This window comes from Moschus berezovskii, chromosome 13 (genome assembly GCF_049115385.1).
Source record: "Moschus berezovskii isolate FMDL1 chromosome 13, NW_MosBer_1.0, whole genome shotgun sequence".
NCBI classification, from domain to species: domain Eukaryota; kingdom Metazoa; phylum Chordata; class Mammalia; order Artiodactyla; family Moschidae; genus Moschus; species Moschus berezovskii.
The window spans coordinates 15,695,388-15,709,809 of NC_142472.1; positions in this window are offsets into that span (position 1 = coordinate 15,695,388).

The window sequence follows — 14,422 nt, forward strand, 5'->3', positions numbered from 1 at the left end:
GCGGACGTTCGCGTCCCGCCGCGGGGTGGGCTGCTCCTCCGGGGACTCCCGCCGCATCTTGCCGGCCTGTGGGGTGGGGGCAGCCGGGGGCCACACGCAGGAGGGAGGCGAGGCCGCAGGCGCCGCCGATGGAGGCTGTGGGGGGACCGCACGGCGCGGGGACAGAGGGCGCGCTCCGAGCCCGCGCCCCCACCCAGAAGGTGGAGAGGGAGGGCGGGCTGCCGCAGAAACGCCCCTCAGCTGTGAAGACCCGGAGAAAGCTGGCACAAGGAGATAGCAGCCCGCCCTCGGGCACGCTGCCCTCATCAGCACCAAACAAGGGGCCGTGGGCAGGTCTCCAGCTGGAATGGAGCAGGACCCTGGGGGGCCTTCCTGGGAGAGACCCCACCCCACCGCGAGGTGCCCTGAGCTAGTGGCCAGTACTGGTCAGTGGAGGTGAGAGCTGATGACGGGCACAAAGCTGCCAGGCTACCGAGCTGGCAGCCCGGGCTCCCCAGTGTCTGTCCCACTGCGAGGCTGGCCCTGAGGAATCCTGTCTTGATAAGAGGAGGGAAAGGAGAGACCACAGCACGTCCTTCCGACACTCACTCAGCGGTGAACTGAGGCACAGGGAAAAGTGCATAGGCAAGAGGTCAAGGTTCACTTTGTTTTCCCTCAGATAAATTTTCAATGGGCTAATAAGTGGGCATCAGTGCAAGAGGGAAATAAATAACTTCAGCCTTATTTTTTTACCATACATGAAACCCATCTGAAGATATACGAAAAAAATAAATGCATTCGAAAGTATTTCTGGAATGAATAAAGTGTGGTATAAACACACAATGGAGTAATCATTCAGCCTTAAAAAGGAAGGAAATTCTGACACACACCGCAGCATGGATGAACCTTGAAGACTGTGATGTTGTGACTTAAAATTAGAATCTGTATTTAGTCTTCGTGCTGTTGCTGGCACAAAACTCCTAAAACCTTTAGGCGCTCTAAGAGTGTAAAAGTATCTTTTGATAATTATAACAAGCCCCTTTCAACCACACCTGAGTTTTAGTGAATGCACCTGTTTGTCAGAAAAACCAAAATCAGGTGTTTGACCTGATTAAAGGGTTGGCACTTTCAGCCCCACCCCCCATATCCAGGGAGGAGAGGGACTGGAAACAGTTCAACCACCAGTGGCCAATGCTTTAATCAACCTAGCCTAAGGACATTTCTATGAAGCCTCAATAAAAGCCAGTAGAATGGGGTTCCAGAGAAGGCAATGGCAAGCCACTCCAGTACTCTTGCCTAGAAAATCCCATGGATGGAGGAGCCTGGTAGGCTGCAGTCCATGGGGTCGCTAAGGGTCGGACACGACTGAGCGACTTCACTTTCACTTTTCACTTTCACACATTGGAGAAGGAAATGGCAACCCACTCCAGTGTTCTTGCCTGGAGAATCCCAGGGACGGGGGAGCCTGGTGGGCTGCCGTCTATGGGGTCACACAGAGTCGGACACGACTGAAGTGACTTAGCAGCAGCAGCAGCAGCAGAATGGGGTTCACAGAGCTTCCTGCCAAGTGAACATGTGCAGGTGTTGGGATGGTGACTCTCCTAGAGCGGCCTTGCCCCTCCCCCTACCTTGCTCTCTGCATCTCTTCCATCTGGCTGTTCCGGAGCTGAAACCTTTATAATAAACTTGTGATCTAGTAAACGGGCTTCCCAGGTGGCTCAGTGGGTAAAGAATCCACCTGCAACTCAGGAGACACAGGTTCGATCCCTGGGTCGAAAAGCTCCCTTGGAGGAGGAAATGGCAGTCTACTCCAGTATTCTTGCCTGGAAAATCCCATAGACCGAGGAGCCTGGCAAGCTACAGTCCAGGGGGCCGTAAACAGTCAGACACCCCTGAGCGACTATCACGCACATAACAACTAATGTTTTCTTCTCTTGTGTAAATGCTAAGTAATGTAAATGCAAGGAAAGCAATGAATCCTAATGGACATCAACCCTGAATACTCACTGGAAGGACTGATGGTGAAGCTGAAGCTCTAATACTTTGGCAACCTGATGGGAAGAGCGGACTTGTCGGAAAGACTCTGATGCTGGTAAAGATTGATGGCAGGATGAGAAGGGGACGACAGAGTATGAGATGATTGTATGGTATCACTGACTCAATGGAGAAGATTTTAAGTAAACTCCAGTAGTTAGTGAAGGACAGGGAAGCTTGGTGTGCTGCGGTCCATGAGGTCGCAGAGTCTGACACGAGTTAGCAACTGAGCAAATGCTAAGTGGAATTAGCAAATGTAAGGATTACAGCGCCTTCTCCTGGTGAAATGTAGTATGACACCATTTATGGGGTGCAATACTGAGCTACTGTGCGGACAGGAAAGCGAAAAAAGGGACAAGTTAGACAGTGATTACATATTAAGGTGATAGTGAATCTATCTTCTATGAGGAGGTTATACATTTGGACACAAAAGGTATCTGATGATAGATATTAAATATTACTGCTAATTGTTCTTAAGTGTGATATTGGTATTGCGGTTATGTTCAAACACCCTTATGCTTTAGAAGTTTAGGGCCACGACTGGCCCACTGTCTGTTTCTGGATGGCCTGCAAGTTACGAACAACTTTTACATTTTTACTTAATTATTTTGGCCACACCTCGAAGCTTGCAGGATGTTAGTTCCGTGACCTGGGATCAAACCCAGGCCACTGCAGTGAAAGCACTGTTAATCACTAGACCACCAAGGAGTTCCAAATTTTTACATTTTTAAATGGTTTAAAGAATCCACAGAAGAAGAATGTTTTGTGTCATAGGAAAATTAAATGAAATTCAAATTTTAGTGTCTAAACATAAGGTTTAACCGGAGCACAACCGTATTTGAGCTTTAACAGCAGAGCTGAGGAGTTGCAGAGATCATGGGACCACCAAAGCCTGGAAATGTACTTACTGGTCCTTTACAGAAAATCTCCGCCCACCCTGCCCCAGAACTCTGCTGTTCTGAGCGTGTCCTGTGGACCAGCAGCATGGGCTTGGCCTGGGAGGCTGTTAGAATACGGAATCTTGTCTCTACCCCAGACCTACTGACGCAGAATCTCCAGATCCCAGGTGAATCCTGCTTGCATTACAGTCCCAGGGACGGGGGAGCCTGGTGGGCTTCCGTCTATGGGGTCACACAGAGTCGGACACGACTGAAGTGACTTAGCAGCAGCAGCAGCAGTGTACTTGAAGGAGAAGGCAATGGCAAGCCACTCCAGTACTATTGCCTAGAAAATCCCATGGATGGAGGAGCCTGGTAGGCTGCAGTCCGTGGGGTCGCTAAGGGTCGGACATGACTGAGCGACTTCACTTTCACTTTCACACATTGGAGAAGGAAATGGCAACCCACTCCAGTGTTCTTGCCTGGAGAATCCCAGGGACAGGGGAGCCTGGTGGGCTTCCGTCTATGGGGTCACACAGAGTCGGACACGACTGAAGTGACTTAGCAGCAGCAGCAGTGTACTTGAAAGTGGGTTAGCTTGATTTATAGCTTTTGAATATTTAAACATATAGTATGGACTTCATTTATATTCTTGACCTGGGGTACACAGATGTGAGTGGCAGGTCTGTTAAATGTTTCTCAAAGTGTGCTCAGAGGACCCCCTGCCTCAGAATTCACTTGTTGCTTATCAAAAATTTAAATTCCCAGGCCCCACTTGTGTGACCCTCTGAATCAGAATCTTCAGGGTGGAGCCTAGGAACCTGCATTCTGCCCCCTCCCCTGGTGACTCTGACCCACAGCAGAGCTACAGGAGCACTTGTAATGGGGCGGGGGGTGGAAAGGAGCTGCCACGAGTGGCGGGAAGAGTCAGGGAGAGAGAGGGAGGTCCCAGGTCAGAGGAAGGTGCCAACCACGAGCTCACACCTTCCTGGTTCTCTCTTGATTCTCCTCACAACCTGGCCTGACCCCACCCCTGGGAGTTGCCTGCAGGGAGAAGCTTCCAGAACGGGACAAGGGTGTCCTCCTGCCAACTGTGGGACTCTCAGGGGCTGCCCTGCAGAAGGAAGGACCTGAGTCAGGGGCAGTAGGAGCAAAGGGGCTGCAGGCGTCTGGAGGGGCCACACGGACCCACCCGGGGAGTCAGGCTGAAACCTCTGAGCAGGTCTTTGGACAGGGAGACCTCTGGGTCCTGTGGGGACACAGGAGGAGCAGGGACAAACTGTGTGGATCCACCGGGGCTCAGAGTCATCTGTCAGTTAGGAGTCGTGTGACCTTGACCAAGGTCCCTAAGCTTTGTAAGCCTGTATCCTTGTCTGTGAGATGGATGGCCTAATACCCTCTAAGCTTTTGTTACAATTAAACATGATAGTTAAGTAAGAACGCATCCTGCCACACAGAGCAGAATAAGGGTCGGACACGACTGAGCGACTTCACTTTCACTTTTCACTTTCACACATTGGAGAAGGAAATGGCAACCCACTCCAGTGTTCTTGCCTGGAGAATCCCAGGGATGGGGGAGCCTGGTGGGCTTCCGTCTATGGGGTCACACAGAGTCGGACACGACTGAAGTGACTTAGCAGCAGCAGCAGCAGCTGTTTACTGTGAAGCTTGTCACCTTACACGTCTGCACTTCCTGATGCTTGATATCATAGGCACTTGTCACTGGCTGATAAGACCAGTTTCCTGAAACCACAGGCACAGGAAGGCTCCAGTCACAGACATGTGCCAGACCCACTCTTGGCCAGTGACCTAGAGCTCCTGAGCTTCCCTGTGCAGGAGCGACTCCTGAAGTTACTGCTGAGCTGCTCATCACATACAGTTCCCAGGATCTCCCTCCAGCAAGCCACACCTTGGGAATCCTGCTCATCAGTTTGTGATGAACCAAGGCTGGGCTTTTATGAAACCTCCAGGGACAACTGTACCATACTGGAAATCACCACCAGGGGGCAGCAGAACCCAGAGGGTGAGAAGAGGGGAAAGGCCATGGAGTGAGGGGCCAGGAAGGTCACACAGAGGGCAAGAGGGCTGGGGCCTCTAGCTTGGCCTTGCCTTCCTCATTCAGCCCACCCTTCACACACACAAACACACACTTATGGTCCTGCTGAATCAAGACCCGAATCAGGAAACCGTTTACCCTGTTTCCTTGTCTGGGTACAATCCTTTGTATCTTAAACATGGCAAAGGCAGTGGTTTGTAAAATCACAGTTCTGCCAAATCCCAGGGCTGAAGACTCATCTCAGTTAAATCCGTGTCTCCGGGAAGGGGAGGCAGGAGTCAACACTTTTGAAAACCCCACAGGGGATTCCACCCTGCAGTCGAGTGAGAATCACTGATGGAGGCGACAGATCTCATTTCTTCCCGAATGGCAGCAGCTTTCATTGCTGGAGGCCTCCTCCAAGAAGCCTTCCTAACTAGTCACATTTCTCCCTCATCTGTCCATGAATTTGTCTGCGGTTGGGACCAGCACTTTCCGTATCTGAATGTGCTTGTGGATCCCCTGGGGACACTGTTAGCGTGCAGGTTTAGACTCAGGAGGTCCAGGGGGCCAAGGGTCGGCATCACTAGGACGCTCCCAGGTGCTGCCCCCTGCTGGTGCGAGGCCCCACGTGCAGGATCTGCAGGAGAGCAGCCTCTGCCTGCACAGGCGTCTTTGCGATTGTTCTTGGGCTGTTTAGGCCCCTTTTCTGCCTTCCCCATACACGGGGAGAGTGGCTGGTCTCCAGCTCTTTCCTGTCCTGCCTCTCGTCACGCTCCAGTCCCCACCACACTGCCCACGGTGTGAACACAGGCCTGCACGCGTGCGCTCACACACGCACACATACAGAAACCTCTCCAATGACTGTTGAATGAATACGTGAACAAATGTGCTGAGAAATCTCTAGGGTGCTGGTAACATACACAAAGGTCTCAGGAGTGCCTTGAGGAATCTCAGTGCCCCGGGAGCCCTGGGTGCTAAGCACCATGGTCGATGCAGTCAGCCTCCCCTGTGTGGTCGTGGTGCCGAGCTTCTCATTCAGATTAAAACATTTTATCAGAAACAAATAAACAGGGCTTCCCTGGTGCCTCAGTGGTAAAGAGTCCACCTGCCAATACAAGAGATATGGGTTCCATCTCTGATCTGGGAAGATTTCACAGGCCATGGAGTAACTAAGCCCCTGCCCCACAACTCCGGAAACCCAAGCGTCTAGAGCCCGTTCTCTGCAACAAGAGAAACCATTGCGGTGAGAAGCCCCAAGTCTGTAACTAGAGAGCAGCCGCTGCTGCTGGCAACTGGAGAAGGCCCTCCAGTAGCAAAGAAGACCCAGTGCCACCAAAAATAAAATGTAAAAATAATAATAACTAAAAATTAAATTAAAAACCACGAAAACCGAACTCATAGATACAGAAAACAGACTGGTGGTTCCCGGAGGCAGAAGGCTGGGGATGGCTGAAATTGAGGAAGGTGGTCAAAAAGTTCAAACTTGCTGTTAGGAAGATAAACAAGTCCTGGGCATGTCATGTACAGCACGGGGAATATAGTTAACCACACTATACTGTATACTTGAAAGTTGCCAAGACAGTAGATCTTAAAAGTTCTTACCACACACAAAAATGTGAAACTGTATAGTCATGAATATCAATCTTGGGATGGACATGCACACACTGCTATATTTAAAATGGATAATTGAGGGACCTCCCTGGTGGTCCAATGGTTAAGACTCCACACTCCCAATGCAGGGGGCTTGGGTTCCATCTCAAGTCAGGGAACTGGATCCCACATGCCTTAACTAAGAGTCTGTATGCCACGACTATTAATAAGATCCCACAAGCCACAATGAAGACCCAGTGCAGCCAAATAAATAAATAAAAATAAATATTTTGAAAAATGGATAATTGACAAGGACCTACTGTATAGCACTTGGAACTCTGCTCAGTGTTTCATGGGAGCCTGGATCGGAGGGGAGTTTAGGGAAGAATGGATACATGTATGACTGAGTCCCTTCACCGTTCACCTGAAACTGTCACAACATTTGTTCATCGGCTATACTTCAATACAAAATAAAAAGTGGGTTTTTTTTTTTTTTTAAAGAGAGTGGTTTTTAGCATAAACCAAGGTCTTGAGAAGTGTCCTTCCCTGTGGAAACTGGCGTCATCTCCAGGGAGGAGGATGTGACTAGGAGTCAGATCTGCCAGGTTTAAGGTACAGACCTCCTCAAGTAGTGGGCAAAAGCATAAGTGACAACGACAGAGGTGGGCAGGAGATGGGACAGTGACAGGCGACCTGAGGACAGAGGAGCCGCTGTGGGACCGTGACCACACGAGGAAGGCTGGAAGAGGAGTGGTTTGTGGGGAACGTGGTGAGTTTGTCTTGGGATGTATTTATGACCTAGTAGGGTCTCTGTGTGGAGAAGGCAATGGCACCCCACTCCAGTACTCTTGCCTGGAAAATGCCATGGGCAGAGGAGCCTGGTGGGCTGCAGTCCATGGGGTCGTGAAGAGTCGGACACGACTGAGCGACTTCCCTTTCACTTTTCACTTTCATGCCTTGGAGAAGGAAATAGCAACCCACTCCAGTGTTCTTGCCTGGAGAATCCCAGGTACAGGGGAGCCTGGTGGGCTGCTGTCTATGGGGTCGCACAGAGTCGGACACGACTGACGTGACGCAGCAGCAGCAGCATGGTCTCTGTGTGTCTTATATTTATGTGTATCACCTCCATCTTTCTCCTGTTCCCCCTTCTGCTTCAATCTTCCCTTCAAGTTTAAATCTCTCTTGAATAGAAACCATAACTTGATTTCCTTTTATCTGTCCTCATAAAACAAGCAAAATGCCTTACACATAGAAAGATGGTTAATAGACAATTGTTGAGTGAATGGATGGATGGATGGACAGGTGGATGGGTGCGTGGATGGATGGATGGAAAGATAGATGGGAATGGGTGAGTGGATGAGTGTATGGATGGATTGGAAGGGATGAGTGGATGGGTGGATGGATAGACGGATGGATGAATGGGAATGGGTGGGTGGATGGATGGATAGATAGATGGATGGGAATGGGTGAGTGGATGGGTGGATGGAGAGATGGATGGGAATGGGTGAGTGAATGGGTAGATGGATGGGGATGGGTGAGTGGATGTGTGGATGGATGGATGGATAGATAGATGGATTGGAAGGGGTGGGTGGATGGATGGATAGATGGATTGGAAGGGGTGAGTGGATGGGTGGATGGATGGATGGGAGGGGACTGGTGGAGGGATGGGTAGGGATGGGTGGATGAATGGATGGACAGGTAGACGGCTGGATGGCTGGATGGATAGTCAAATGTTCTTGAGTTGATTCTTTGCCTTTGCTTCTTGAAGTTCCTTAGAGCAAAGTGGGACAGGATATGAGAGCAGAGGTTGGAAAGAGTTGGGATCTGTGTGGGGACAACAAACAGATAGATGTAAAAGATCAGAAAGAAGAGTTGGCAGAATCTAAAAAGAAGTTGCATTTCGAGAAATAAGGAAAGAGAGTAAAGATGGCTAGACCACCTACTTGATGTGCAGATAGCAAATGTTGTTTTATATTTTAAAAGTGTGAAATTAAAGTTCAACCCCAAATGACACAGAAAGATATCACTCCTGACATCATGTTAAATAAGTCATCCCAGCCTGCTTGGCTCTGTCTCTGATAGGCCTGGTGCGGTCATTGTTATTGCTCTAGATGGCATCTGGTTATCAAAGCAGACTTTCTGCTAAGTCATCTTGAAGTCCAACTTAACCTGCATAACACGTTGTCTTATAATTAAATTAAAATCGCGGGATGTTGGATTAGAGGAATCTTCCTTCAACCAGACCCAAGGTTAGTGAGGGAGTGTGACCTGTCCGGGATAGAATTCCCTCATCCAAAATCACATAGAACATTTCACTGGATTAATGGGCAACTCACTGGGAGATTTGGGGTCCAATTTGCTAAAAGATTTTCTGTTTCCATCTTTCAAGTCAGGTCAATATGCATTTATTCAGCTCTCTTATTGAAAATAATGTGAAAAGTATTACTGAGCCCAAAGAATAATGAAAATAGAGATAAAATGCAAGGAAAGAAAGAAAAGTAATGTGTGAATAAATCAGTTCATTCATGAATAAACAATTTATTCATGAATAAATAAATTCATTCATCCAACAAATGAACTTGCAGAGCTCTTATTTGTACCAGGTGCTGAACGAGGTAAGTACTATGCAATAGAGAAATATAAGCCATTAGTTCTGTCCCCAGGAATTTAGGATTTGCTTTATTTTTTCTAAATAAAATTCCCATTGGATACTTTAAATTCGGTTTATATTGGTGTTTTAATTCAATCAGAAACTTCACAAAGAAATGACAACAATTTGCTTGGACCTTTAAGGAGATGTTGAACATTCTGTGAGGGAAAAGGCTAACAAAACCACACTGAACCACTGAATAAAATGTGGGTGTTTTGGTTGGATTGAATCCTAGGGTCCCTGACCAGTAGGCTTCAGGAAGAGAATTTTTTTAATCTATTTTTCCACTACAGGCTATATAAAATAATCCTTGGTACAGTGTATCAGGCATATTTTCTTCATTGAACATTCTCATGAACCTCTGTAGGTTTTAAAAGGAATGACCTTTAGCAGAAACTAATTGGCAAGCAGGACCAAATATTCTTATAGTTTTGAAACACACTGAGAAAGTGATCACGTAATCCATCAACGCCTCAACCTTGGTTCCTTGTTGGTTAAACTCTATACTTCAAAATCCAATGAAAGAAGGTACTGAGAGCAAGAGAGGACTGCCCTGGTGGCGCAGTGCTTAAGAATCCGCCTGCCAACACAGGGGACACTGGTTCAGTCCCCGGTCCAGGAAGATCCCACATGCCCCACAGCAACTAAGCCCGCCCTACAGCTACTGAGCCCCCGTGCTGCAAATACTGACGCCCTTGAGCCTAGAGCCGTGCTCCAAAACAAGAAAAGCCACAGCAATGAGAAGCCCTTGCACCACAATTAGGGAGTAGCCGCTGCTCGCAGCAACTAGAGAAAACTCGTAAGCAGCAGTGAAGACCCAGTGAAGCTGAAAATAAATAATTTTTTTAAAGAAAGAAGGAAAGCAGCAGAAATGCCATAATAGAATGTTACTAAAAACGTTGAGAGAGATGAGGCTAATGAACATTCATCTAGAAAGGATAGTTATAACATACATGGGATCTGAGAGCTGTGCCCCAAGTCCCCATCTGTTCAGGATGCTAAGTACTGCAGAGTGGGGACTTATAAAAAACAGGAATGTATTTCTCACAGTTCTAACAGCTGGAAGTCTGAGATCAGGGTGCCAGAATTGTCGTGTTCTGATGAGGACCCTTTTCTGGGTGGCAGAGGGCCAACCCCCGCTGTGTCCCCATGTGATAGAAAAAGAGAGGGAGAGAGCTCTCTGGTGTCCCTTTTATAAAGAAACTAAGAGTGAAAGGAAGTGAGGTCACTCAGTCATGTCCGACTCTCTGCGACCCCACGGACTGCAGCCCACCAGGCTCCTCCATCCATGGGCCTTTTCAGGCAAGAATACTGGGGTGGGTTGCCATTTCCTTCTCCAGGGGATCTTCTCAACCCAGGGATCGAACTCGGGTCTCCTGCATTGCAGGCAGATGCTTTACCGTCTGAGCCACCAGGGAAGCCCTCATAAAGAAACTAATAACCTCCCAAAGGCCCCGACTCCTAACACCATCACATATGAGGTTAGGATTTTAACATACGAATATGGGGGAGACATTCAATCAACTGAACCCCCTCATTTCTTCCTGTTCCCACTAAACCCTAAGCTGCATGAGGGCAAGGACTTTGCTGTGCTTTCTGTTGTCTCCAGTGCTAAACAATGAAGAGCACGTGGAGGGACTCCACTGGTGTCTGTAGACTCAATGAAAGTCAGCCTCTGCAGACCCCCCACAACGACATGTCCTGAGGACACTCAGGAAGAGAAAGCCCAGGACACTGGCCCCAGATAGCTGACGTGTATGTCAAAGGAATGACTTCAGGGAGCCCAAACTCCTGTATCTTCCCCATACGCTGAAAAGCACTAAATTCCTTGACTTGAGATGTCCAGTTTTCTTTAATGAGCAATAATCTTTTGATGTTCAGACAACCTGGTCTTTGGTGCAAAAACTCCTCTCTCCTGGCTCCTCCCTTACCTCTTTCAAGCACTCTCTGAGTTATCTGAGAAGCTGTATACTGGGCTTAAGTCCTTAGGGTTTAGCCGCACTGCATGGCCTGCTGGATCTTAGTTCCCTGACCGGGGACCAAACCCTGGCACCCTGGGAAGTGAAAGCATGCAGTCCTAACTACTTGACCACCAGGGAATTCCCATGTCCTCAGTTTTGCCCACCAAATAAAATATAATTCTCAGATTTTAGGTTGTATATTGTTTTTTTTAAGTCGACAGGGTCAAGCTTTCCGAGAGGCACTGGGACCCTGACATCATCCCCAGACCCTCTCCCATCCTTCCCTCCTCACACGCACCACCCACTCTGCTTTCATCGCCCCTGAACCGCTAAGATGAGGCCAGAGTATAGAAAACAGCACTTCCCTTCCCACCTGGCCATCAACCCTGTAAACGGGTGGGGAGACAGGGCGAGGAGCCTGAGCAGCGGCGTGGTCTCAGCATCAGCCTCCTTTAAATCGTTGGAGAGGGGGACCAGGCCTTGGTCCAACGTGGCACCAACACTGAAACCTGTCCTGCCTTGGCCATCCTGGCTGTGGTGTCTCTGTGGGAAACACCTGCCCATAAAGCGTCACCGTCTTGGGGCCCTTGGGACAGGTGTGTCTGCAGTTGACAGAAGGAGGGAAGGAGAAGCAGCCAAGTGGACGCAGAAGCCAGCAGTGGTGGAACATGACCTTGGGTGGCAAGGCGGGCACTGGATTTCTTGGTGGGAGGAGCTTGTGCGCAGTGACGTCACTGGGAGACGTATGCCTAGGGGTCTTTTCTAGAAGCCTTGTTGCATAGAAAGCATAGTTTTTCCTCTACTTTGTATTTATTTAGAGGAAAGACTGATGGAGTCTGAGGTGGAGCAGTGGTGGTGGTGGTGGACTTACACCCTACTGAGTAGAATCTGAGTTCTCCCCTGAGACAAGAGCAAGTAGGAGTTGAGATCGTTACAAGCAATGCCAACGAGCTTGGAGATATTTAGGGCAGGGGTCCCTGGAAAAGTCTAGAGTTTCTGTCTGGATTCCATCTGAATGGGGGCAGAAGTGTAAAAATTTAGCATCTGTTCCCATAGACTGTTTTAATGTCAAGCATAACTTTTACACACAGAAAAAAAGCAAAAGTATGAGATATAAGGCAGGTTGAAATGTTAAAGCAGCACATGAAAATTAAGGGAAGAATCAAGATTTGTAAGTAGGAAGAGAAGACCTGCCAAATAAGTTAATAATCAAAGATAATTGCAAATATTTTAAGAAGCTAAGGAAGCACAGTTGAGTTGTAGGGTGTGTATAGTCAGAGAACAGGGTGATGAAGAGGAAATCCTGGCAGGAAAAGAATTCAGGAAGGAAATAACTTATTGTTGGAAAATGATTTCCTCTCCTTATCTCAACCATTTGAGTTAAAGTAAGACCCGTGAAAGAACCACTATTTCCAGAGAAGTCGTCTTTAGACGTGTTTTATAACACAGATAACCCGAGTGGTAGCAGGCTATCTCGAGGAGGTGACGACTTGTAATTTGGTCTGCTTGCCGTGAACGGCGTTTATGTTTACCCTGTACTTTTTACCCAGTTGCTTGTAACCTGCAGAAAGTAGCCCTCACAGAAAGGGCCCGCAGTCCAGCCCCTCTTCAGAATCCAGCAGATGAGGAGCTGGGAAGCTCTTTTTTCTGCTGACAGTGGTCACACATGGCTGGATGATTCGTAAGACCAAGAGCCACATCCATATCTCAGAGTCACTAATTACCAAGAGAAGGACGCAGCCCACGACCACTCAGAGGATAGAAAGTTCTCAGAGAGGGACTCTGTCCAAATAATCAGAACCATTTAAAAAAAATCACATCCTGATTCATGTTGAGGTTTGACAGAAAACAGCAAAATTCTGGAAAGCAATTATCCTTCAATAAAAAATAAATTAATTTTTAAAAATCACATTCTGATTTCTCAGCTGCCGCTTTCAAGTATAAACTGTTCCCTGTGGCCCAAAAGAGACACTGTGAACGGTGCCTGAGACTTTTCATAATGTTAGCACGTGGATGAGAGGGCCAGATGTGATCTTAGAATGAAGGCAATGACCAGGGAGTAGGGCAGGGGTCAAGGAAATGCCCCAAATTTCAAAAGGTTACATTTCAGAAATGCCCACTGGTAAACTTGCTAGCAAAACCCAGATAAATTCTAGAATAGACAAAGAGATGGTTTTAAAGCTCTGAGTAAAGCCAGAAGCTCCCAGTAGGAGCCAGTATGATTCCCAAAGAGCAAGAAACACCGTATTAGACACTTTCTCTTCTGATGAGTTTACTGGGATGCTTTGAAACTTCTATCATGCTGTGCTGTTGGACAAGGAGGAGAAACGTGTGCCTGATCACCATCCACATAGACTCTATAATAGCACCAAGGGTGGTAGATCAGGCCCTGTGGTCCCTTCCTTGCTCCCATCCATTCATCTCAACAAAAACCTCCCAAATTCAACATACACCCTATAGAGCATGGACTTAATGGATTTTTATCTTCTAGGCAAGAGACAGAAATTGTCCAACCCATGTCCTCACAGGGCTTATAACCTAGTGGTGGACAATCAGTACACAAGTAACCACAATCCAAGCCAGAAAAACACAGTCACAAAAAGGAAAGTACAGAGTTGTGTGGGCATCAGTGGAGACAAAGGTGCCATCTGGTTAGAAGATTAAGAAGACTTTGCATGGGAGGTGGCGTTTAAGGAGCGAGATGGGGATGAGGAAGAACGACATTTGCCCCACATGCTGTGAGCGTGGACACAGACTTGGGAAGGAAAGATTAAGCACAAAGTCGGTGGAAGCAGGGGGACGAGAAAGGCAAGTCAGGACAGTTGGAACACATTCCTCTTGCTAAGAACCAGCCTTGGCGAGTCCTTCCACTGAGTGTTTGGATCTGTGAGTCACATAGTCTGGCATGAATCTTGCCATGACGGCCACCTTCACATGAAACTGAGCAAGTTATAAAATTTCTCAAAGTTTTAGTTACCTCATCCGAAAGACAGGCATGGCTTTGTGACTAATGCTGCTGCTGCTGCTGCTGCTAAGTCGCTTCAGTCGTGTCCAGCTCTGTGCGACCCCATAGACGGCAGCCCACCAGGCTCCACCATCCCTGGGATTGTCCAGGCAGGGACACTGGAGTGCGTTGCCATTTCCTTCTCCAATGCATGAAAGTGAAAATGAAAGGGAAGTTGCTCAGTCGTGTCCAACTCTTAGCGACCCCATGGACTGCAGCCCACCATGCTCCTCCATCCATGGGATTTTCCAGGCAAGAGGACTGGAGTGGATCGCCAGTGCCTTCTCT